The sequence below is a fragment of the Bidens hawaiensis genome, unplaced genomic scaffold (genome assembly GCF_021521415.1).
Source record: "Bidens hawaiensis isolate Kalapana, Puna unplaced genomic scaffold, B.hawaiensis_p1.1 tig00014542_1, whole genome shotgun sequence".
NCBI classification, from domain to species: Eukaryota; Viridiplantae; Streptophyta; class Magnoliopsida; order Asterales; family Asteraceae; genus Bidens; species Bidens hawaiensis.
The window spans coordinates 199131-223630 of NW_027492269.1; the positions used below are offsets into that span (position 1 = coordinate 199131).

The window sequence follows — 24500 nt, forward strand, 5'->3', positions numbered from 1 at the left end:
TCAAACTAATAGACAATAATTAAAAGTTCTACTTAAACAAAAAATAAATCACCTTTGGGCAGAATTAAAATTTATTTAAGTATGTGTGCAAAACAATTGTAACACATCACCTTTGGGCAGAAGTGAGACAATTATTTTAATTATGCACGGGTTAGTTTTGCTAGATTATAATATAACACATCACCTCTGGGCAGAAGTGAGACATTTTGATCATATTAGGCAAAACTAACAAAAGCTTTAATTAGACTTGAAAGATAGGGTAGATATAACAAATCACCTTTGGGCAGAAGTGATACATCAAAAAATTCATTCAAGTTAAGCATTTTTATGTTTTGTAATTTTTTTATAGCATTTAAGTGTTTACAAAACATTTAATTAGTTAATAGCAAAAGAATGTTTAGGGGTAAGGATTTTTAAGTTTCCTTAAAAATACCCTTTCGGCTATAAAGACAGCTGGCCCAATCATCTTCTCACATCTTTCGGCTATAAATACCCTCTCAACTATCATGAGGTATACATTCACTCCCACTGTACTCTCACTATTTCACTTAAGTATTTTATCTTCGTCGAACTGTACTTATTCTTACGCCGGAGGGTGGTTAAGGGAAGACCCCCCTCTTGTCCTTCCCGTAACGAGCTCACGGTGTCTGTTTTGCAGGTTCCGGTCACTGGACTTCGAGGAATTGGGCTCGTATCGTACTGGTTGTTATCCGTATGTATCCTACCGTGTGGACTCATTGGATCTAAGACCCGTCAAGGGGAGTAGATCCGTGTTTCTTCAATGTGCAATATCTCTTTAATTATACAATTATGCTCAACAGTCTCTATTGCTAGGTAGAACAATTTCACGCAAATATTTGATCGTCTATCTTCAGTCGTGGGTCTATCTCACTTGACATATGGTCATAGTTGTGGGTCACCCTTGTTCATTGGTTTTTGGATCAAGCTACTACATGGTAAAGTTAAATTGCTCATATCATATTTTCTCCTTTTAATGCATCAATAATCATTGTACTTCTAACCCTTATACTTTACATTTTTTACAAGTTTATCTAAAAAAAGCATTTTTATTTTAAACCCAATCGCATTTTCTCTTTCAAGTTTGGTCTAATACAGTTTTCATCTTTGACAAATTTTTTGTTTAATGTTTCATCTAAATTTTGTGTATTGTCCAACATTTCTACGTATATTTTTCCTTGTTCAACGTTTCTGTTCTAAGTCGACCTAGTTATTCTTTTCTGTGTTTTCGTTTCGATCCATTTTTTGTGTATTAACACGTCGCACCAGATGTGGGTGGCTTAATGTTTTAGCATATACTATTCATTCGGCTTAACAAACTCGTCGCCAAGCATAGATCCAACGTCCGCATCAACACACGAGTTCAATGAAATGCTTCAATGTTACTTTCTTCATGCTTTTACACCTCCATTGGACCATTGCAATGCGGGGACCTTAATGCTATAAATTACTATTTACTAAAAGGGGACAAAACTCCTAAAGTATTGTATTGGTTAATACTCTATGACAGGTAATTCCTTCCTTGCCCTTGCTGTTTAAATCAATTCGTATACTTCACCTATTCGTGTATAACGTGAGATTCGTCAATCATTACTCTCTCCATGTTCCTCCGTCGTGAAGTCGGTTCACATCCAATCCAACAAACTTTGAAGGATTAATCTTGAATTATTAATAAAGTTGAGGGTTTATTTAATTATGTTTTAATTTAGTTATTTGAATTATAATAGATTCATGAAAGGTATGTCTTGCAGAATAAGTTTAGTGGGTCTATAAATAGGGTGTAAATTATTAGTTGTTTTTGTGAGAGTTAAGAGAGAGTCAAGAGAGGTCTCTTCTCCTTGTATGCTCGTGAAGTGAAGTTCGTTTGTTATGTTCGTTTGATTATATGAAAAGAGTCGAGGGTTGTCACCCAATATCTCGTGTTCGTTTGTTTGATAAGTTCGGTTGACTCGATTGTTTGATCCGTCTGGACCAACAAACTTTTCGTTAGTACACTGCATATTCAAACAAGCTTGTTACACTTAAATGCCGTGTTACACATAATTATTTTTAATACTTTAATAAATTCAATATAGATATATAGTAACTCATATTATATTTTGCATATAGTGTTAATATTATATCATGTTAATATATCGCGTATTAGAACTGAACTATCATAACAATGTCACGTGCCTCAAATATATTCATTTTCCTACTAATAATTTAGAACGAATTTTAGTGTTTTAAAGTAATGATCATACTACAGTACTTTTACAAGAAAGTATCTTCATTTCGTGTGCAAAAGGTTTAACATGCATACAAAAAAGGTGACTAAAATAATTTTCCAATAAAATATATTCATGTCGTGTTGCACCTAATTATTTTTAGTGCTTTAATTCGTTCAATATAGACAGTAATTAATATTATGTGTTGTGCATGTGAAATTATTATACCAACAAAAACATAAATTCCCTTAATATAATATCATGTTATCGCGTATTAGAACGGAACTATTATAACAATGTCAGGTGCCTCAAATATATTTGTTTCCTTACAAAGGGAAGTTTGGGATTCCTTATTTTACCTCCTTATATAAGTTATAAATTATAAAATTGTAACTTATGACTTAGTCCACCCGTAATCGAGCGTTATGGGGCAGCGTTTTGGCCCAAAACGTCGGGGAACACCAGCCACCGGCGTTTTTGTTTTGTTTTTTTTTTTTTGCGCGTTTTGTATATAACGCTTGGAATTGGCTCAAAAATCTAAAAGGTACCCGTTGGGGACCGTTGGGGTTACCTGTTGGAATTTAAAAGAAAAAAATACTTTTTAAAATATTAACCAGACTATGCTATAGAAACACACCCAAACCTCAATTTTTTTACACAATTCTTTCTGCTACTTTTCTACCAAATATTTTTTCCACAATTCTTTCTACTACCAAAATGTTTTCGCTTAATAACAACCAAAATGTTCTCGGTTTCGGTCAATTTAACCGTCAAGGCAACGCAAGCAACCAAAATCCACAACCGAACCCATCTACCGCCCCGATGCCAACCGTCCCCGTCCCTCAATCCCCGTATCCGTTCGAAGCGCATATGGTCGCGTACATACAATATCTAAGTTTGGGAGACCATTTACCAAATACGGTGCCCGGTTTTCAAAACCCAACCACAAACATTTTTGCCGGTTCGGGTTCCAAACCCGATGACGAGACGGTGTCGGAGACACAAACAAACCCGAGCCACAACCCGTCCCGGAGACTCGCGGCGGTACTAGCCAACTCGGACGTCCGAGAAAACACGCAACAAAGCCCGCCGGCGAACCTGAGGCTAAAAAGAATACCATAGCGTGGAGTACCGACGAGTGCGAACTATGTGCTCGTGCTTGGTGCACGATATCAGAAGATGCCGAGTGCGGTAAGTTTTTAAAAAATATATATATTTTTTAAATTTCTTAGAAAAACATGAACTTGTAATGTTTTTATTTTTTTTAGTGAACTATCAATCAACGAGCATATTTTGGCACAAAATTAAAGAGTTGTTCCAAGAACTTGGTGGGGACTCGTGTCGAGAAAAAGATTTGTTACAGTCGAAATGGAAGGACATCAACACCAAATGCACGGGTTTCCATACTGTTCACTTTCGGATGACTCGAACGTGGAGTAGCGGTCTATCTGACGCGGAAATAATGAAAATGGCGTTGACAGAGTATCAACATAAGGTCTTGGGGAGTTTCCAATACTTTGGCATTTGGAAACAATACCCGAGGTTTCACCCGAAATGGGCCCGGTTATGGAGGCCAACACCGAAGGTGGCCCGCCTAAAAAAAAGTCTAAAACATCATCTTCGATTGATCCGGACACGCCTCGTTCTGACGCAGCGACACTCGAAACTTCAACGTAAGCGATAATGAAACCGAGAATCCTTATGCGGATATCACCGAGATGCCTCGACCGGGGGTAGAAGAAGCAAGGGAAAGAGGCGTCGTCGTCGTCGGCAACGGGTTCGAATGCCGAAATGGAAAGTCATTTTAAAGAAATGAACATTCGACTCAAAGATATACAAGAACTTTGAGCTAAACGCCTTAAAGTAAATTTGGACGCCGTCGAAGTACTTAAAATGAATGAATTGGACAACGACATCGATGTTCTAACAAAGGAGTTACCCGAATACGACCCGAGAGTCCAATCTCTAAAAGCACTTCGGCAAAAGAAAATTTACGAAAAATACAACATGTAGTCCTATTATTTAAATGAATTATTATTTAAAAAAACAAAAACAATTAATAGTGACTGGGCGCCACGTGGCGCATAACGCTGAGGGTGGGGCTTTATGACTACACCATGTTTTTATATAAAACCATAACTATGACCGGGCGTCACGTGTCGCATAACGCCTGGGGTGAGGCTTTATGACTACACATGGTCTTATAAACTTATAAAACCTAACGTTTTCAAACATCTTATAACTTATAACCTATAAGCTATAAGGAGGTAAAATAAGAAATCTCAAACACCCCCCTAATAATCTAGAATGAATATTTTAGGGTATGTTTGGCAAAGCTAGCCGGTAGCTGTAGTAGGAAGCTGCTAGGTGTTGGCTTGAAGCTGTAGCTGGTAGATGTTAGTTGTAGCTTTTAGAAATATTTAGGTGTTTGGTAGAGTAGCTGGAGCTTTTAATAAAACTAGCTGGGTGCTCGTGCGATGCATCGTTCTAATCCGAAACCTATTCTGACTTGACCCCTTTCGACTCAAAAGTACCAACGTGAACTGAACTAAATTAACCCTTTTTGCATTGACTCGTTTTGATCCTAATTTGGTCTTACACATGACATGGGCTTTCCTGACTCGACTTGATGCCGATCCTGACCAATAATCACATAATATGCTAATTTTTTAAAGTTATAGAAGTATAACAATATGATACTCAGATGTAATTTTTTTAAAAAAATATTAATGTGTGAAAAAGTTATGGGCTTTTAAAATATCATGGGAGTAGTTAGTTTTGAATAAGGGTTAAATATGTAATTATTATATGAATTAACAAATGGTTATGAAAGTTCAAATACCAAAATTGTAAAATATGAAATACCAAAAGCTTGTAGCTTTTCTCTAAACACTACTAGTTGGAGCTTTTAGCTTCAAGCTTTTTCTCTTAATCTAAAAGCGTAAAGCTACTCTAATCAAACAAGACTTTTCAATAAATATGATGTTTTTCTTAAAAGCTTGTAGCTTAAAGCTCTTAAAAGCATCTAAAAGCTCCTTACCAAACATACCCTTAGTGTTTTAAAGTAATCATCACACTATAATACCTTTAAAAGAAAATAACGTTCATATCGTGTTCAAAAGGTTTAACATGCATACTATATATAAAGGTGATTGAAGACTAAAGATTGTCTAAAGTAAGTTTCCAAGAAAATATCTTCATGTCGTGTTATTCGTGTACTCTACGGTAACATGCATATATAAGGCCAACAATTATCCTTGTGATCATAAGATTCTTTCCAAAATGAATTCAAAGCAACCAACCATTTCCTTATTATCTTCCTCCCGTAGCCATTTCCTCTTTTATGCTCTTATTATATTTCTAATTTCCACCTCTATCTCAGCTTCCAATGACCGTGGAAATGAGACCGATCATCACGCTTTGCTCAAGATCAAGTCCATGATCGCTCAAGGAGCTCTAACCTCATGGAACGATTCCTTTCATTTTTGTGATTGGACTGGTGTTACATGTGGAAAGCGCCATAGAAGAGTGACTCGTTTAGCATTGGACTCACAAGGTTTGGAAGGCTCTTTATCTCCTCATGTAGGAAACCTCAGCTTCCTTCGGGAGCTAAATCTCACTAACAACACTTTTAAAGGAGTCATCCCTTATGAAATAGGTCGCCTTTCAAGGCTACGTTTTCTTTATCTGTAGAAAAACAAATTCAATGGGGTCATTCCGGCTAACATATCTCGTTGTTCGAATCTTAGAGTGCTTGGTCTATCCGATAATGATCTAATTGGAAGCATTCCCAAGGAGATTAGTCTCCTCTCCAAACTTGTTTTAGTTCATCTTGCGAATAATCACTTAACCGGTGGAATATCACCTTTCTTGGGAAACATCACAACAATGAAAGTGTTTTCCGTTGCCGACAATCCATTGGGTGGGAGCATTCCAAATACTTTAGGCCATTTGAAAACATTAGATACACTTTACTGTGGGGGTTGTAATTTATATGGAGACATCCCTCGTTCTCTCTTTAACCTTTCACTCATAACTGATATTAGCATGTCTGATAATCAAATCACAGGTAGTCTCCCGCCAACCATAATGTTTCCTTATCTTGTCTACCTTCAATTACGGGATAACCGACTAACAGGGCCTCTTCCACCATCCATTTCTAATTGTTCGAGGCTAGAATTTCTTGAAATGAGTTACAACAAGTTTAATGGGAAGTTGAAAATCGAATTCGATAAACTAAGAGAGATTAATTATATAGCATTAGATTATAACGACTTTGGAAGCAAAGAAGCTGATGAAATGAAGTTTATCAGTAGCTTGAAAAACTGCACTAGATTAAATGAGTTGAGTCTTCCTAATTGCAAGTTTCAGGGAGTGCTCCCCACATCAATTGGTCATCTTTCTAATCAACTCCAATATTTTGATTTACATAAAAATCAGTTACATGGAAACCTCCCTAGTTCGATCGGTAATCTCGGTGGTTTGACTAGTTTGATATTGGAAGAGAATCAGTTCACAGGTAGCATACCCTCCACCATTGTTAACCTTCAACATCTAGTGAGCCTTTCTTTATATGATAACCAATTTTCAGGGCAGATTCCTGATGCCATTGGGAACTTATCATCATTGACGAAACTTGAATTAGATTTAAACATGTTGGAAGGGGTTATTCCATCAAGTTTGGGAAATTGCCATAATCTATTAGAGTTGTACCTTAACGATAACAAACTTGAAGGGAGTATCCCAACGAAGCTTCTCCAACTTTCTCTTTAACCATATACTTGGATCTTTCTAGAAACAATCTGGTCGGTCCATTGCCATCAGAAGTTGGAGACCTCAATATGTTGAGTGCACTAGATTTATTGTAAAACTTGGTGCAATACCAACTTGAAGGACCCGAATGGTTAAATATGAAAAGTATAAGGGTGGTACGGAAGATCTCAAGGGGCGGTTTGGTGGAGATCCAAAGTTCAGGGACCAGGTTGAATAACTTGGTGTCATAATTATCTTTTACTTATTATTAAATAAATTAAAGGTCTAGTTTAATTGTGATTCCTAGTTTGAGTAGAATTAGAATTGTGGGTGTTATATAAACTCATCAAAGATTTTATTTGTGTAGAGAAAAGAAAAGAGAGTAGAGAAGAGTAGAAAGTATTTTGTTTATGTTTCTTATTAATGAAAAGAGTCGCATAAACGTTTTATGCAAAATCGTCTTTGGTGTTCTTGATTCACTTGTCTAAGGTTTAACAAGTGGTATCAGAGCCTAACGATCCAGGCTCGTGTTTTCGATTGGTGGCAAGTCTTGATTGCATTAGTAGTTCCGATCAAAGACATAAGAGGCCAAGAAACCGATCATATGCAAGATATGGATCAAGATCGGGAGTGTGTATCCAGAAGCGAGTAAAAGTTGGTCCGTGAGTTTTGTTTGTTCAATCGTAGATAGCCAAGATTACTGTTACACGGAGAACACATCGTAGAGAAAGAAAAAGGAAAGAAGGCAGGGACAATATATTAATATTGTTTATGGTTGCTGTTCATCGGAGAAAAAAAAAGGGTTTTTTGTTTTGTGTGGATTTTGTGTTCGTTGCAACCAGGAGGAGGTGAAAGCAATTCTTTTTATAGTTTTGTTTTGGGGAAGTTAATCCGCTGACGTGAGCGATAATACCACAGTCATCATCAATTGTTCCTCAAAAGTCAATATTGCAACTTTGGTAACTCCTTTTTTGCTCGTGAAATATCCAAAGTCACCATTCAACATTATATTATAATTCTTCTTGTGAGATTATAATATTGGAAGTTGCTCCTGTTCGTAAGAAGACACAACCGCCGACCTGTATTTGGTTTAGCATACCATAAGTCGATTAATCAGAATTTGAGGCACCTTTTTAATCAATCAAGAAACCATAATAATGGCAGATTTACAAGTTATAGGAGGAATCAAGAAGTTGAACCAGAGTAACTACAAACAATGGTCGACATGTATTAAATCGTATCTTCAAGATCAAGATCTTTGGCATGTAACGAATGGTACCGAGACGAGACAACCTGTGAACGATATTAACGGTAGTATCGGAAAGTGGCAGGTGAAAGCGGGCCGTGCAATGTTTATTATCAAGACAACGGTGGATGATGATGTTCTTGATCACATTCAAGATCTTGAATACCCAAAGCAAGCGTGGGATACGTTGGAGACCTTATTTACGAAGAAGAACGATGCTCGATTGCAACTAGTCGAAGGTGAGTTGATGATGATTTCTCAAGGTGATCTTCCTATTTCACAATATTTTTGTAAAGTGAAGAATTTGAGTCGCGAAATTGGAGAACTCGATCCACAATCTCGGGTTAGCGATGCTCGTATGAAGCGGATACTCATCCACGGTTTAAGGCCGGAGTATCGTAGCTTCGTCACCGCTATTCAAGGGTGGGCGACCCAACCGAGTATTACCGAGTTCGAAAATATTCTTGCTGGACAAGAAGCCTTGTCAAAACAGTTAGCCGGTGTGTCGATTAAAACCGAGAGCGAAGCCTTGTATGTCGGAAGGAAGGAGAAGCATCGGTTCTACAAAAATAAGAATCGTGATAGTGAGAAAGGCAAAGGTAAATACTGGGAGAACGAGAAACGTTACCGACAAAAGAAGAGAGAATAGAATAGAAGAGTCGGGTTGATAACTCTGAAGAAGATTCATCGGACGAAGAGAACCGAGACAAGGAATCAAGATACCAACCAAAACAGTTTCCTTTTAGGTGCCATAAATGTGGATAAAAAGGGCATATGGCAAAATACTGTCGAGAACCTAAGGAGGAAGGTAATGCAGCTGTTGTTAGAGAAGAAGAACCGTGGGATGTGGAGGCTAATATGGCCGAGGTTCAAAGAAAATACACAGTTGATACCGAATTCAAACCGAACTTGGTAGATGAATGGTTTGAAGTAGGCTCCTATTGGTGGACAAGTCCGAAGGAAGTGCCAGAGACGTCGTTAAAGGTAACCATGGAATCATCTATTGTTATTTTGAATCTAGATGATGAGGAAATCATGGTTGAAGAAGAAAATACGGTTGATCAAGACGTAACTGTGACTGAAACCGAATAAGACGAGAGAGGAACCGTGTTGGAAGAAGTGCACGAGGAGGTAGCTCCGTCTCATGTTACGGGTTGTCATGGTGGAATAGAAAACGTTGAAGATCAACAAACCAACAAAGTTGACGTTGGAATTTGCATGAGGTTCATGCAATGTTCGGGTGATCCGAATGAACGAACAAATGAAGGAGTTGAGTTCGAGAGGGAGCATGCATCGAGTGGAGATGGAAGAATTGCTTTGAGTGCCATGATAGTTGGTCATGAAGTTGAGAAAGCAAAATTTGTTTCTTATCTGAAAACGGGTGATGCGGTTTTAAACAGTGGTAATCTCGAAACTAGAATAGTCGTAACCAGGAAAAAGAAACCTGAAGGTAGTGTTATAAAGTCGAATCCAAGAATCAAGCTCAAGGAGGTGAGAGCGTTACAAGGTGTGAAAGATCTTGGAGGGACAATGGAAGTTGGTATTGAGAGGGAGTGTAAAACATGGTGCAATACCAACTTGAAGGACCCGAATGGTTAAATATGAAAAGTATAAGTGTGGTACGGAAGATCTCAAGGGGCGGTTTGGTGGAGATCCAAAGTTCAGGGACCAGGTTGAATAACTTGATGTCATAATTATATTTTACTTATTATTAAATAAATTAAAGGTCTAGTTTAATTGTGATTCCTAGTTTGAGTAGAATTAGAATTGTGGGTGTTATATAAACCCATCAAAGGTTTTATTTGTGTAGAGAAAAGAAAAGAGAGTAGAGAAGAGTAGAGAAGAGTAGAAAGTATTTTGTTCATGTTTCTTATTAATGAAAAGAGTCGCATAAACGTTTTATGCAAAATCGTCTTTGGTGTTCTTGATTCACTTGTCTAAGGTTTAACATTTATCTGATAATAATTTATCAGGTAATATTCCTCGGAGCATTGGCAGTTGTGTAAGTCTTTCATGGTTGTATCTCGAAGGTAACTTATTTCAAGGTATGATGCCATCATCATTAAGTTCGTTGAAAGGATTGGTGGAACTCGATATTTCTCAGAACAATTTATCTGGCAAAATTCCTCAATTCTTAGAAGGGTTTTCATTATTAGAATATTTGAACCTCTCTTATAATGATTTTGAAGGTGAAGTATCAACTTTAGGAGTGTTTGCCAATGCAAGTGCATACTCTATTTCGGGTAATGGTAGACTCTGCAGTGGCATTGTTGAACTTGGGTTGCCCAAATGCAAGGAGAAAAGGAATCATAAAAAAGAAGTTTCCTATGTTTGTTGTAGTCATTTTGATTTCATCCACACTTTTCATCCTAGCATGTTTAGCATATGTTTGGCTTAAGAAGAAAATCAAGAGTCAATCATCTGAATCATCAAGTAGCCGATTCTTGAAAGTTTCATATGATCAACTTCTCAAGGCTACCAATGGCTTCTCGGAAGCCAATTTGATTGGTAAAGGTGGGTTCAGCTCCGTTTTTAAAGGAATCCTTGATGAATATGAACATAGGGTTGTTGCGGTTAAAGTTCTACATCTTAAAAACCGAGGTGCTCAAAGTAGCTTTACGAGAGAGTGTGAAGCATGGCGAAGCATTCGCCATCAGAATCTTTTGAGGATTATAATTTCATGCTCAAGCATTGACTTTCAAGGAAATGATTTCAAAGCTTTGGTGTACGAGTTCATACCTAAAGGGAGTTTACAAGATTTGTTGCATTCAAGTGAGCGCACGTCCGCACTCAGCCTTCTCCAGAGAATAAATATTCTCACGGGTGTAGCATTTGCACTTGATTATATTCACAATCAGTGCATACCAATTGTAGTTCACGGTGACTTGAAACCTAGCAACATTCTACTTGATGATGATATGGTGGCTCATGTTGGAGATTTCGGTTTAACTCGTTTACTTGGAACTTCGTACCCAGAAAGCACAACTGGGATTCGAGGAACAATGGGCTATGTTGCTCCAGCTAACTTATGCTTTCATATGTACATACTCATAGTATCACCTTTATTTCTAAAGTACTTGCTTGTAAATTACAGAGTATGGTCTCGGAAATGAGATGTCAAGTAGTGGAGATGTCTACAGTTTTGGAATCTTGTTACTAGAGGTTATGACAGGGAAAAAACCGACTAATGATATTTTTAAAGAGAACCTCATCCTTCATAAATTAGCTTCCATGGCCTTGCTAGACCGTGTAATGGATGTTATTGATGTTAATATGCTAAATGTTTATGAAGAGAATGAAAATTTTATGCAAAACATGGAAGAAAATGTAAAGAAAATTGAGGAATGCTTGGCTTTTATATTGAGGATTGGAATATCATGCACTCTTGATTCTCCATCAGAAAGGATGGATATGAAAAGGGTTGTACAAGAATTGCAGCATATTTTGGACACGCTTAAGAATATTTATGGTAAGTTTTATATGTTTCACAATACTATCTTGACTAAAGTTGGCCTAATGTGAGCTTTCTTTCAGGTCTAACACCAAGCTTTCATGGGACTTAAAACAACTACATCTAAGAAATGAGAGATGGTGTATTGTCGTTAAAATATAAAATAAAAATGTGAGTCATCATTATTACCTTGCCCATGCATGTTTATTAGTTTGTTTGATTTCGTGTTGAATAATATATATGAGTTTTGTGTTGTAATCGTGAAAAGAATATTATATTGTCTTCTTGTGAAGAGTGATGGACCAATAAATTTTTTTAAAGGGGTTGTGTCAACATTTAATTGGGTCGATCCCTATATAATGGCAACAGGTTCGCCAATGCTTGTGAAACAAGTGGTCTTAACACTAAGTCATGCATTGGGATCAATGTACCAAGAAGTATTATATTACCCCGATTTAATATATATATATATATATTACATGGGGGCCTAGAAAATTTCTTAGTTTTTAAAATTTTCGGGTTAGTTGTATCGCTAAATATATTAAAAAACACAAAATTAGAACATTCGGTAAGTAACTTGTTGAATAACATAACAAAAGGAGAAAACCAAATTAAATTTCAAATGTATAATAAAAGTACGCCAATCGTTGTTATAAATGCATAATAGAAATACAATACTTTACGATTGCTCCTTGCGAATTTGAAACTCGGAAATAAGATACTCTACAATTGCTCTCTAATCATATAATCAAAAATCTTGTAATTAATCAAATAATCATGTGAAATTTTGATTTATTTTTTAAGTTACATGATTCGAGGATGTGTAGCATGTTTAGAATCGGATTCGAAGCTCGGAATATTGGAGTCATAGACTGAATTGGCCGATCAAAATTGGGGTTATTCACATTCAAAGCATACTCATTTGTGACATGTTCTTGAGCTCGTAACTAAATCATGGACCCACAAAGTGTCTTAGATTCAAAAGTTTATTTGGGCTGGGCTTTAAAAAAGGTAACCTAAGGTGGGTAAATTGGTCGAACCATATTTATGCAGCTCAATGATAATTTCAAAACGATTAAGAAATGTAACGTGTCACATATCAAAGGTGGAAAAGAAAGGATCTTGTAAACCAAACCAGGAACCATTTTATTATACCCGAAATCGGAATCGACCCTACCCATAGGATATAGGTTAGGTATGCAATTTGATCTCAATACCAGGAATGGATCTCAATACCTGGCCGGCTTCGAGAAGGCGAAAATTTTCTTGGGCTAAAGGCGAAATTTTTTCGGGCTAAAGGCGAAATTTTTTTCGGGCCCTTAAGTAAAAGAAACATTTTGTTCGGTTTAAACAATTTAATTTTAAATGGACTTAATTATGATTTGAGTTTTGTAAAAAACTTTTGTATAAAAATAAGCTTAAAATTGTCTCAAGTAAGACTAGTTATCACAATCTTTTGGTTAGATGTCATACCACATTACCAGTAGAACAAGCTAGTGGTTATGTTATTGTGCTGAAACATTGATTATACATATTTTTTTTACAAAAAACATATAATTTTTAAAAAAAAAATTCGGGCCTAGCGGGGTGTCGGGCCTGTGGTTGTCGACTACCCCACTATACCTCAAGGCCGGCCCTGATTTATACTCATTTAATACCCGAAACCGATGATATCCTATGCAATACACGGAATTAAAAGAGAAGTCTTCTAAAGGTAAGTTGAGAGAAATATTCAAAAGTAATTCACTTTATGCATTTTTCCATAGAATCTTCTCAAAAGAATGTATATAACAAAAGTCTTGTTGCATATCTTTGAGTTGTAAAATATTAGAATGTTTTTAAAATGAATTATATTATTACAGTGGTTGCATCAATTATTTTCAGTTCACATGTTACAAGTTGAATTGTTTAATCCAAACACAACACAACATCAATCCTATCTTGCTCACTTAAAATCGTCTGACGTGAACGATATTCATTTAACCCATCTATCTAAATATGCGTAACATGAAAAACCTTTTGAGTCATGTTTTGAATTAAGTTACTAAGCGTTCACGATTGAAGTGGTTTCAACTTTCAAAAAATCATATTTGATTTTACTATGGTCAAAACTGCATGTTTGAAAATAAGAATTATGATGCCTACTTTAGTAGAGAGATTATACTCCATGATTTCCATGTATGGATTAATTGCTCTTGTTTTTTTATTCTTTTAAAAGGATGATGGTTCGTTCAATTGGATAAAAAAGAAAACATTGTTGAGAATTTCAGTTCAAGAGCGTTATTTTGCATGCAAGGTTAAGTAATAAGATTTAAAGAGTGGATAATTATAAACACTTAAATATGCTTAGATTTAATTGTTAGTATGATTATTATGTCATATTATTTAGCAAACTTAGTTGTAATCTAAACGTAATATGTTATATTATAAATGCATGTGCTTTGGGGTTTAGAGATGGTAATTGGGTACGTAATTGAGTTTTGTGTAGTTTATCAATAATAACAAACGTGTTTGGGTGTTTAACCAAATTAATGTGTCCGAGTTTGTGTTTCTTATTAAAATCCGGTACCAATCACATTAAATATGACTAAGTTTAATAGTTTGTCTTTATCAATGGACCATCAATACTATATACCTGCTAACGAGATTCTTGAACATGACAAAGAATAAAACATGTTTTTGTTTTATTATTTTCCCCCCTTTTGAAGATGATTTCAAGTCGATGAATATCTTTTTCTATCATCAAAGTTGTCTAAATGTACTTTTATATATACGTTTCTATTCTTTTGAGAAATCTTACTAAACTTTTGTGAATATATATAATTTTTACAAGTTTGTATAGCAAAGAAAAACTAAGGTATATTCATTTGGTTAAACTACCACCATGATATTAAAATAAAATATAATATTTAATGATGAAAGTGCACCAAACCATTATGGCTTAAGTGGCAACGAAGAATACCTTTCAAGTAACTATTGATAGTTTATATATCCGACACTTTTTTTTTCATTTGTATACAAATTTAACTTAATATTTGTTTCTGTAAATTTTTATCTTACCAGTTTCAAATTTCAACCTCTCTTTTTTTATTACCATGGGACAAAAAGGATAGATCCATATGATACAATTAGAAAAATTAGATTTACGAATTAAAGCCAGACCGATTTGACATGTAACTAGAAACCACAGGAGCCATCGATATGGTTACAAGCTAATAAACATGTTAATTTTGAATAAATTAAACACTTCTATGAAACCAAGTAGAAAAGGATTGCGCTTACCTCATTCATTAGTGGGCATGCCGGTTTTTAAATGGTTTATATGATAAGTAGTATAGGCCTATATGATTAGTATAGGTCTATACGGATCTTATAGACCTGTACCAGCAATAAAGAGCTGGTCAATGACACCAGACAAGATTTGACACATATACGAGTCATATCTATACGACTCGTATAGATAGAGTTAGGTGTCTGAATAGTAGGCAGAGTGTTTGTATGAATGGATCCGTTTTTAAAACCTCACATAGACCGTCTTTACCGTTGAATTACTGAAGTCATCAACCAAAATGCGATTTTCAAAAATGTTAATGAACAACAAATGTGTACTAGTTATTATGAGTTATTTGTCACAATAACAAAAGTTATTTTTCCGTTAATTCTTGTAAATTTGTTGGGCTTTCACTTTTTTTAACTAGAAAAATTCAATGATCCATGATGTGGTCAATAAGTCGTGGGTATCCTTGTTCGATCATTGCCTTTTGGATCAAGATGCTACACGATTAAATTTAATTTGCTCAAATCATCTTTTCTCCTTGAAAGTCAAATTTTGATGCATCAATGATCATTGAGAAGTTCAGGCAGTTGTTGGAGTAACCGGTGTCGGTACGCACATAACCCAACGCGCAAAACACTGCATCAAACGCGTAATAGGTGCGTTCTAAGCCAGGTTCCGGCGGTTTTAGAATTATTATTATTAATTTCTTTTTTACCAACAACAAAAAATTCATTACCAACCAAACATAACAGTTACAAATAAGAACTGAGATCAACAAGCTGTCCAATGTCAATATTTGTTACATAATCACAACAAACCATAGAATTCTCAAATCTCCCAAAGGGTGCAAAAGATGTACCCATGAAGTCTGTTCCACCAACTTTAGTAAAGAAGTATTCATTTCAGCTTTCATGTGATTAGAAAGCGTCATCTGGTAGGATCGAACATGGGTGATAGGGACCGATTCGAGATGGTTAATCTCTCTAGCCTTTTGTAGTAGGCAAACACTCCCAAAATTAGATGAGAAAGATAGAGACACTCTTTTGGAGCACCATTTTTAATATTTCATTCATGTTAAAAACAAATACAAAGTAACTATAAATAGCCATACAAACCACTTACCCATTACTTGCTAATATGACTCTAAATAAACTAACCACTATGAATATTAAACTACCCACTACTAACTCATAGACCAATTACTAATTAACTTAAATAATGTAATAAACTAATACTAATAATTATATTAATAATACATGCACATGCACGTATCAATACTCCCACCCTAAAAAACGTCCTTGTCCTCAAGGACGGAATGCTTGGCCCATGGTGGTCGCCACTCACGTCTTCCAGTAGCGTTCGGTTCAGTCTCAATGGCGCGACACGGTGGCTGCCATGGTGGTCGCCATTCTCGTATTTGCTCCATAAATGGTCGGCTTGTTATCCTACCCATAGCTCATATATCCAAGAACATATTGAAAAGTGGAATATGATCTTGTATTGGTCCTTTCTTTCCTGCATGTGTGAAGGGTATTGAAGGGACCAAATGTGGAATACGTATAACTTTTGTAGGTTGAATATAAGAGGTAGTGACTTGTGTGACGACTTGGAAGGGTGGAGATGGTTCATACGGGCATGGTGACTGTTTTAGTGATGGTGTCGGTGTATGTGTTGGTGGTGGATCGTATGTGTCGGTAAGTTTGTCGGAGAGTTGGGTGACATGGTTAAAGAGGTGGGCGGTGGTTTCCATTTGAGCATCGATTTTGGTAGTAAGATTTTTTGTGGCTTTGATGAGAGCGGCTAGTTGATTGTTGATTTTGGCTTGCGATGAGAAAGCTGTCGTGGTGATGACAATGAGTTGATTAAGCTGGTCCATAATGGAGGGTGGAAGGTCATCGGAAGAAATGGAGTCTTCGCGGGGCGGCATGGTGGAGGATTGAGACGAGAATGAAAGTAACTATAAATATATTGTTAAATAATAATATTTATAATAATTAAATAAATACTAAATAATATTTATTGTTATATAATAATACTAAATAATAATGAAAGTAACTTAAATATTTCATTGTTGCTAAAAACAAATACAAAGTAACTATAAATAGCCATACAAACCGCTTACCCACTACTTGCTAATATGACTCTAAATAAACTAACCACTATGAATATTAAACTACCCACTACTAACTCATAAACCAATTACTAATTAACTTAAATAATGTAATAAACTAATACTAATAATTATCTCTACTATATATAATGCATGAGTGAAGGACCTCTTAAATTTTAAGAGGTACAATCACTATTGCATAATAAACAATTAGTAATGCATACAAATTTGAAATTTTAGGGGTAGTATAGTATTTTAGACATGTTGACGGTTAAGAATATTTGATTTAGAAAATAGTTACAAATATAGTCCTTCAACTTCAACAAAACTTTATTAATTTATAAAGTAGTTACACATAAACCCCTAATCTTTACCCATTTATTTGACAAATTCATTTAAAATTTTTATTTCTTCTATATCTTTTTATATATTATGTTTAAAAAAACCGGACTTACCGTTGCAATGTGCTTATTTTTGTTGACGTTTCAATGTAAACTTTATTTTATTTTGATGTGTTTATTATAATGTAAAAGTCAATTAAGCATAAGAATACACTTAAATATGCAATTATGAACCAAAAATATAATTACAAATTTAACCCTTTAACTATACTCAAATTTTGTAAATTTAATTAATAATTGCTCTTTCATCCCATTAAGTTTACACATATTTTCAACTATTTTCCTTTTTCTTCGTTTTTTCTTTTATATCTTTGAATATAATAAGTTTTAATAAATTTCAAACATACAATAACGACATGTTTATTTTTGTTGACATCTCAATACATGATTTACTAAATATCGATGTGCGTATTATAAGCAAAATGATTTCGTGACATTTAAAAAAAGTATCAATTTTGGTTCAGGTCAATATGCCCAGCAAAATGAGTTTTGATCATTTTTGAATTTCTTTTTTATTTTTTCAGTCAACGATCGAGGACTTTGACAGTAGGGATGAGCTCGGTACCGGAAATACAAATCCCGAAATTTGTAAATTCTTGGTACTGGTACCGATACCAAAATATTTGGTTCGATAACGGTACCGGGATAGTACCGGTACCGAAGGTATAAATTCGGGAAATACTGTACCGATCCCGAAACTCAAAACTTTGGTACCGACGGTACCAAATCGGTATCGTTATGGTACTGGTACCGAATTTGCTTATCCCTATTTGACTAATCAAAACGTGTTCGAGTTATAGCGAGATGTAAGCCAAATAAGTTTAGATATTCTAAAAAAAAGTTTAAAATTTCGAAAACCCAGTTATATATTAATTTGTTCATAATACACGTTTTAACACTGGTTATAATGCATCCGATAACATGTTTGTGTGCATACCCCGCGGCATCGCGCGGGCACACAGCTAGTATTAATAATACATGCACATGCAGGTATCAATGGGTCTCTCCAAACACTGGACTCAATGTGATGTTAAAAGAACAAGTGGCCGGGTTGCTTGGCAATCCATCCATGGAGCATGACATACTATTGCAAAGAATCAAAGATTGATAAAAACTTCTCGTCTATCGGGATAAAGGTGGTTTCCGGTTGGATGTGTGGTTAGACATATTCATGACGAAAGATCTCTTCCTAGACCTTTATAAGCCTGAGGTCAATAAAACTTGTTTGGTTATTGATAGGGTCTCTTTAGATGAAAATGGGGCAGTGAAAGTGAGTTTCGTTTGGTCCAAAAGAAACGGAAGAGTTGTTCCCTTTCAATGAAGAATGAAGATGGGTGGTCTTGGAATGGTGATGCTTCGGGCAAGTTCTCAATTCAAGCAACGAGACGGGTTATGGCTGCTACTATATACTTATGAAGACGATATTCCCATTTGCGACTCGAAAAAGTAGGGTTCCTATTAAAAATCAACTGTTTTGTTTGGAGGTTGTTGCAAAGCAGGATTCCGGTTGCGCCTGATCTTACTTTGTTATCTAGAGATTGCCGTGTGTGTGCTAATTCTGAGATCTAAACAATGGAACACACATTTTTAGACTGCTTTTGGGCATGCGGTTCGAACTAATTGACGTGTCTGACTTCTTTTAACCATCTCTTAGTCGTTGCAGTGTTGATTAGTTCTTTATTCTTTATGATAGTAATAGAAAACATGATAATAATATAAACATGTGTACATATTATAGCAGAGAGAGTAACAACTGCAGTAGAGAATGATGTAGACGACATGTTTGTCAACTTGATCGAATTCTCATAATGAGAATTAGAGTTTGTAGTAGAAACCAATTATATGAGGGAGAGTAACATAGTTCTCTCCCTTATATATTATTATATTTATTCTTACATGCGGAAGACCAACATCGCAACATGGGTAGACGTTTAATGAAAGCAATTATCTATTCCTCGTTTTGGTTTATTTGGAAGCTCAGGAATGCGAGGGTCTTCACTTTTCGCTCTTATTTCATCAAGTTTATGTCGAAGAAAATATAATGTGTTTGTTCGGTTGGATTAATTAATAAACTCATACCCAAATAGAAGAATATGGACTCGCTGGATTTTTTTTGTTGCTTAGTTTACTAGTGGTCTTTTTGAGTTGTTTCTTTGTTTTATTTTAGCTTTTCTTTTTCTTTTGCCGTCCAAAGAAAAAAAATTGTGAATAAAGCACTGCTTTATGGCTAATTTGTCACTACCAACCAAGAAATTAGCACTACAAATACAAAATATATATAAGTTTCTTTCCTAGAAATTAGACTGAAGACTCGACTTAAAACAATACAATAACATGCCTATTAAAGGCCAACAATTATCCTTGTGATCTTAAGTTTCTTTCCAAAATGAATACAAAGCAACCAACCATTTCCGTATCATCTTCCTCTATTAGCCATTTCCTCTTTTATGCTCTTATCATATTTTTACATATCACCTCCATCTCAGCTTCCTATGACCGCGAAAATGAGACCGATCATCATGCTTTGCTCCATATCAAGTCCATGATCGCTCAAGGAGCTCTAACCTCATGGAACAATTCCCTTCATTTTTGTGATTGGGTTGGCGTTACATGTGGAAAGCGCCATAGAAGAGTGACTCGCTTAGTGTTGGACTCACAAGGATTGGAAGGCTCCTTATCTCCTCATGTAGGAAACCTTAGCTTCCTACGTACGCTTTTTCTCGCTAACAACAGCTTTAAAGGAGTCATCCCTTATGAACTCGGTCGCCTTTCAAGGCTACGTTTTCTTTATCTGTACGAAAACAAATTCAGCGGGGTCATTCCGGCAAACATATCTGGTTGTTCCAATCTTGAAGTGCTTGGTCTTTCCTACAATGATCTAATTGGAAGCATTCCCAAGGAGATTAGTTTCCTCCCCAAACTTCAATTTCTTTTACTTGGGCATAATAACTTAACAGGTGGAATACCGCCTTTCTTGGGAAATATCACAACAATGAAAAAGTTTGGCGTTGTCGATAATCCATTGGGTGGGAGCATTCCAAATACCTTAGGCCATTGGAAAACATTAGATGATTTTATTTGCGGGGGTTGTAATTTATATGGAGACATCCCTCGTTCTCTTTATAACCTGTCACTCATAGCACGTTTTAGCTTAGCTGAAAATCAACTCACAGGTTGTATCCCTCCAACCATAATGTTTCCTTATCTTGCCTCACTTCAATTACGGAATAACCAGCTAACCGGGCCTCTTCCACCGTCCATTTCTAATTGTACGAGGTTAGAATTTCTTGAAATGAATGACAACGAGTTTAGTGGGAAGTTGGAAATCGACTTCGAAAAACTAAGAGAGATAAAATATATAATTTTAGGTAATAACTTTGGAAGCAAAGAAGAAGACGAGATTAAAGGAGTTGAGTCTTCCAAATTGCAAGTTTCAAGGAATACTCCCCACATCAACTGGTAATCTTTCTAATCAACTCCAATATATATATACTTATATGAAAATCAGTTACATGGACCTCTCCCTAGTTCGATTGGTAATCTCGACGGTTTGACCAAGTTGTCCTTGTATGCGAATTAATTCACCGGTAACATCCCCTCAACCATTGTTAACCTTCAAAAGCTAGTAGGCCTTTCTTTAGGCGAAAACCAACTTTCAGGGCGGATTCCCGATGCCATTGGGAATTTATCATCATTAACCATACTTGAATTAGATACAAACACGTTGGATGGGGTTATTCCATCAAGTTTGGGAAATTGTCATAATCTATTAGAGTTGTACCTTGATAACAATAAACTTGAAGGGAGTATTCCTACCAAAATTCTCGAACTTTCATCTTTATCCGTGGCATTGGATCTTTCTAATAACAATCTAGCTGGTTCATTGCCAACGGAAGTTGGAGACCTCAATATGTTGAGTGCACTAGATTTATCAGATAACAAATTATCTGGTAATATTCCCAGTAGCATTAGTGGTTGTGTTAGTCTTTCATCGTTGTACCTTAAAGGTAACTTATTAGAAGGTGCGATACCACCATCATTAAGTTCCTTGAAAGGATTGGTGGAACTCAATATTTCTCAAAATAATTTATCTGGCCAAATTCCTCAATTCTTAGAAGGGTTTTCATTTTTAGAATATTTGAACCTCTCTTATAATGATTTTGAAGGTAAAGTGCCAACTTCAGGAGTGTTTGCCAATGCAAGTGCATACTCTATTTCGGGTAATAGTCGACTTTGCGGTGGCATTGTTGAACTTGGAATATTCCAATGCAAGGAGAAAAAGAAACATAAAAAGAAGTTTCCTAAGTTTGTAGTAGTCATTTTAATTTCATCCACAATTTTCACCATAGCATGTTTAGTATATGTTTGGCATAAGAAGAAAAACAAGAATAAACCATCTCAATCATCAACAAACGATCGATTCTTGAAAGTTTCATATGATCAACTTCTCAAGGCAACCAACGGATTTTCCGAAGCCAATTTGATTGGTAAAGGTGGGTTCAGTTCCGTTTTTAAAGGAATCCTTAATGTAAATGATAATAAGATTGTTGCAGTTAAAGTTCTACATCTTCAAAATCGAGGTGCTCAAAGTAGCTTTATGAGAGAGTGTGAAGCATGGCGAAATATTCGCCACCGGAATTTGTTGAGGATTATAACTTCATGCTAAAGCATTGACTTTCAAGGAAATGATTTCAAAGCTTTGTTATACGAGTTCATGCCTAAGGGAAGTTTACAAGATTGGTTGCATTCAAGTGAAGGCACATCCGCACTCAGCCTTCTCCAAAGAATAAATATTCTTATGGGTGTAGCATTTGCACTTGATTATATTCACAATCACTGCATACCAACTATTGTTCACGGTGAATTAAAACCTAGCAACATTCTACTAGATGATGATATGGTGGCTCATGTTGGAGATTTCGGTTTACCTCGTTTCCTTGGAACTTCATACCTAAACAGCTCAACTGGGATTAGAGGAACAGTCGGCCATGTTGCTCCAGGTAGCTTATACTTTCATATGTACTTACTCATAGTATTACCTTTATTATAAAGCCCTTGCTTATAATTACAGAGTATGGTCTCGGAAATGAGATGTCAAGTACCGGAGATGTCTACAGTTTTGGAATTTTATTACTAGAGGTTATCACAGGGAAAAAACCGACAGACGATATTTTTAAAGAGACCCTCAACCTTCATAATTTTGCTTCCATGGCCTTTCCAGACCATGTAATGGATGCTATTGATGCTAGCATGTTAAATGCTTATGAAGAGAATGAAAGTTTTATGCAAAACATGGAAGAAAATGTAAAGAAAATTAAGGAGTGGTTGGCTTTAACATTGAAGATTAGAATATCATGCACTCTTGATTCTTCATCAGAACGGATGGATATGAAAAGGGTTGTACAAGAATTGCAGCATATTTTGTATACACTTCAGGATATTTGAGGTAAAGGTTTTAAGATGCACAACAACATCTTGATTAAAGTAGGCGTAATGTGAATTTTCTTTCAGGTATTACACCAAGCTTCCATGAGGAGTTTTCGTATTAAATAAAGTATTATGTGAGTCTTCTTTATTACTTTGCTGTGCGTGTTTGTTAGTTTGTTTGATTTCTTGTTGAATAAAGTATATGAGGTTAGTGTTGTAACTTGTAAGAGCATTCTCAACTGGTCCTCTATATTATTTAAGGTAAGTTTATAAGCTTCACAGCACTATCTTGATTAAAGTAGGCCTAATGTACGCTTTCTTTCAGGTCTAACAGCAAGCTTCCATGGGAGTTAAAAAGAACTACATCTAAGAGATGAGAGCTGAAGTATTGTCGTTAAAAATAAAATAAATGTGAGTCATCTTTATTACTTCATCCATGCATGTATGTTAGTTTGTTTGATATTGTGTTGAATAATGTATATGAGTTTGTGTTGTAATAGTGAGAATATTATATTGCCTTCTTGTGAAGAGTGATTGATCCAAAAAATACTTTTAAAAAGGTCGGTGTCAAAATTTAATAGGGTCGATCCCATGTAATGACAGTGGGTTCGTCGGCTTTTGTGAAACAAGTGGTCTTAACTATAAGTCATGCATCGGGATCAATGTACCAAGAAGTATTATGTACACAGATTTAAAATATAAATTAAGTAGGGGGCGTTGAAAATTTTCTCGTTAGTTTCTAAATTTTTGGGTTAGTTTCGCTAAATATATTAAAAAACACAAAAAGAAAACATTTGGTAAGAACATAACAAAAGGAGACAACCAAATTAAATTTCAGATGTATGATAAAAGTACGCAAATCGTTGTTATAAATGCATAATAGAATTCAATACTTTACGATTGCTCCTTACGAATTTGAAACTCGGAAATACGATACTCTACAATTGCTCTCTAAACAAATAATCAAAAATCTTGTAATTAATCAAATAATCATGTGAAATTTTGATTTATTTTTTAAGTTACATGATTTGAGGATATGTAGCAATGTAGCATGTTTAGAGTCGGATTCGAAGCTCGTGATAGTGGAGTCATAGACTGAATTGGCCTATCAAAATTGGGTTATTCAAATTCAAAGCATACTCATTTGTGACATGTTCTTGAGCTCGTAACTAAATCATGGACTCTTAGTTTCAAAAGTTTATTTGGGCTGGGCTGTATAAAATTTAGCCTTATGTGTGTAAACTGATTGACCCATACTCATACACCAGCCCAATGATAACTTCAGAATGATTAGAAAATGTCACGTGTCACGTATTAAAGGTAAAAGAAAAAACACGGATATGGTAAACAATACCCATAGGATATAGGTTGGGTATGCAATTTGATCTCAATACCTGAAACCGAAACCGTGCCTGATTTGTACTCATTTAATACCTGAAACCGGTGATACCCTATACCTGATGTTGGTTTTCTAATACCTTATACAATACACAAAATTAAAAGCAAAGTCTTCTAAAGATCCTTAAAAGTCCTTTTAAATCATACCCAAATTCTAAGAGCAATGATGCAACTTAATTATTTTATCCGTTTTAAAAACAAAAGTACAGTTAT

The 24500-nt window shown here is 35.5% G+C and overlaps 3 pseudogenes across 3 annotated transcripts in view; all 3 read left to right on the forward strand.

Annotated features, from left to right (window-relative positions):
* LOC143547009 (uncharacterized) overlaps positions 1-23265 on the forward strand; it is a 34270-nt pseudogene extending 11005 nt beyond the window's left edge. Inside the window, exons 2-3 of the transcript XR_013137692.1 lie at positions 11318-11692; positions 23215-23265. The product of XR_013137692.1 is annotated as an uncharacterized LOC143547009 (transcript). The remainder of the gene's footprint in view (positions 1-11317; positions 11693-23214) is intronic.
* LOC143547029 (uncharacterized) lies at positions 2248-7093 on the forward strand (annotated as a pseudogene). Its single transcript, XR_013137698.1, has 2 exons — positions 2248-2305; positions 5348-7093. The product of XR_013137698.1 is annotated as an uncharacterized LOC143547029 (transcript).
* On the forward strand, positions 20005-23269 carry LOC143546982 (uncharacterized; annotated as a pseudogene). The gene is made up of 4 exons (XR_013137688.1): positions 20005-20731; positions 20847-22462; positions 22534-22914; positions 23156-23269. The product of XR_013137688.1 is annotated as an uncharacterized LOC143546982 (transcript).
* Positions 23270-24500: the final 1231 nt, after the last annotated feature.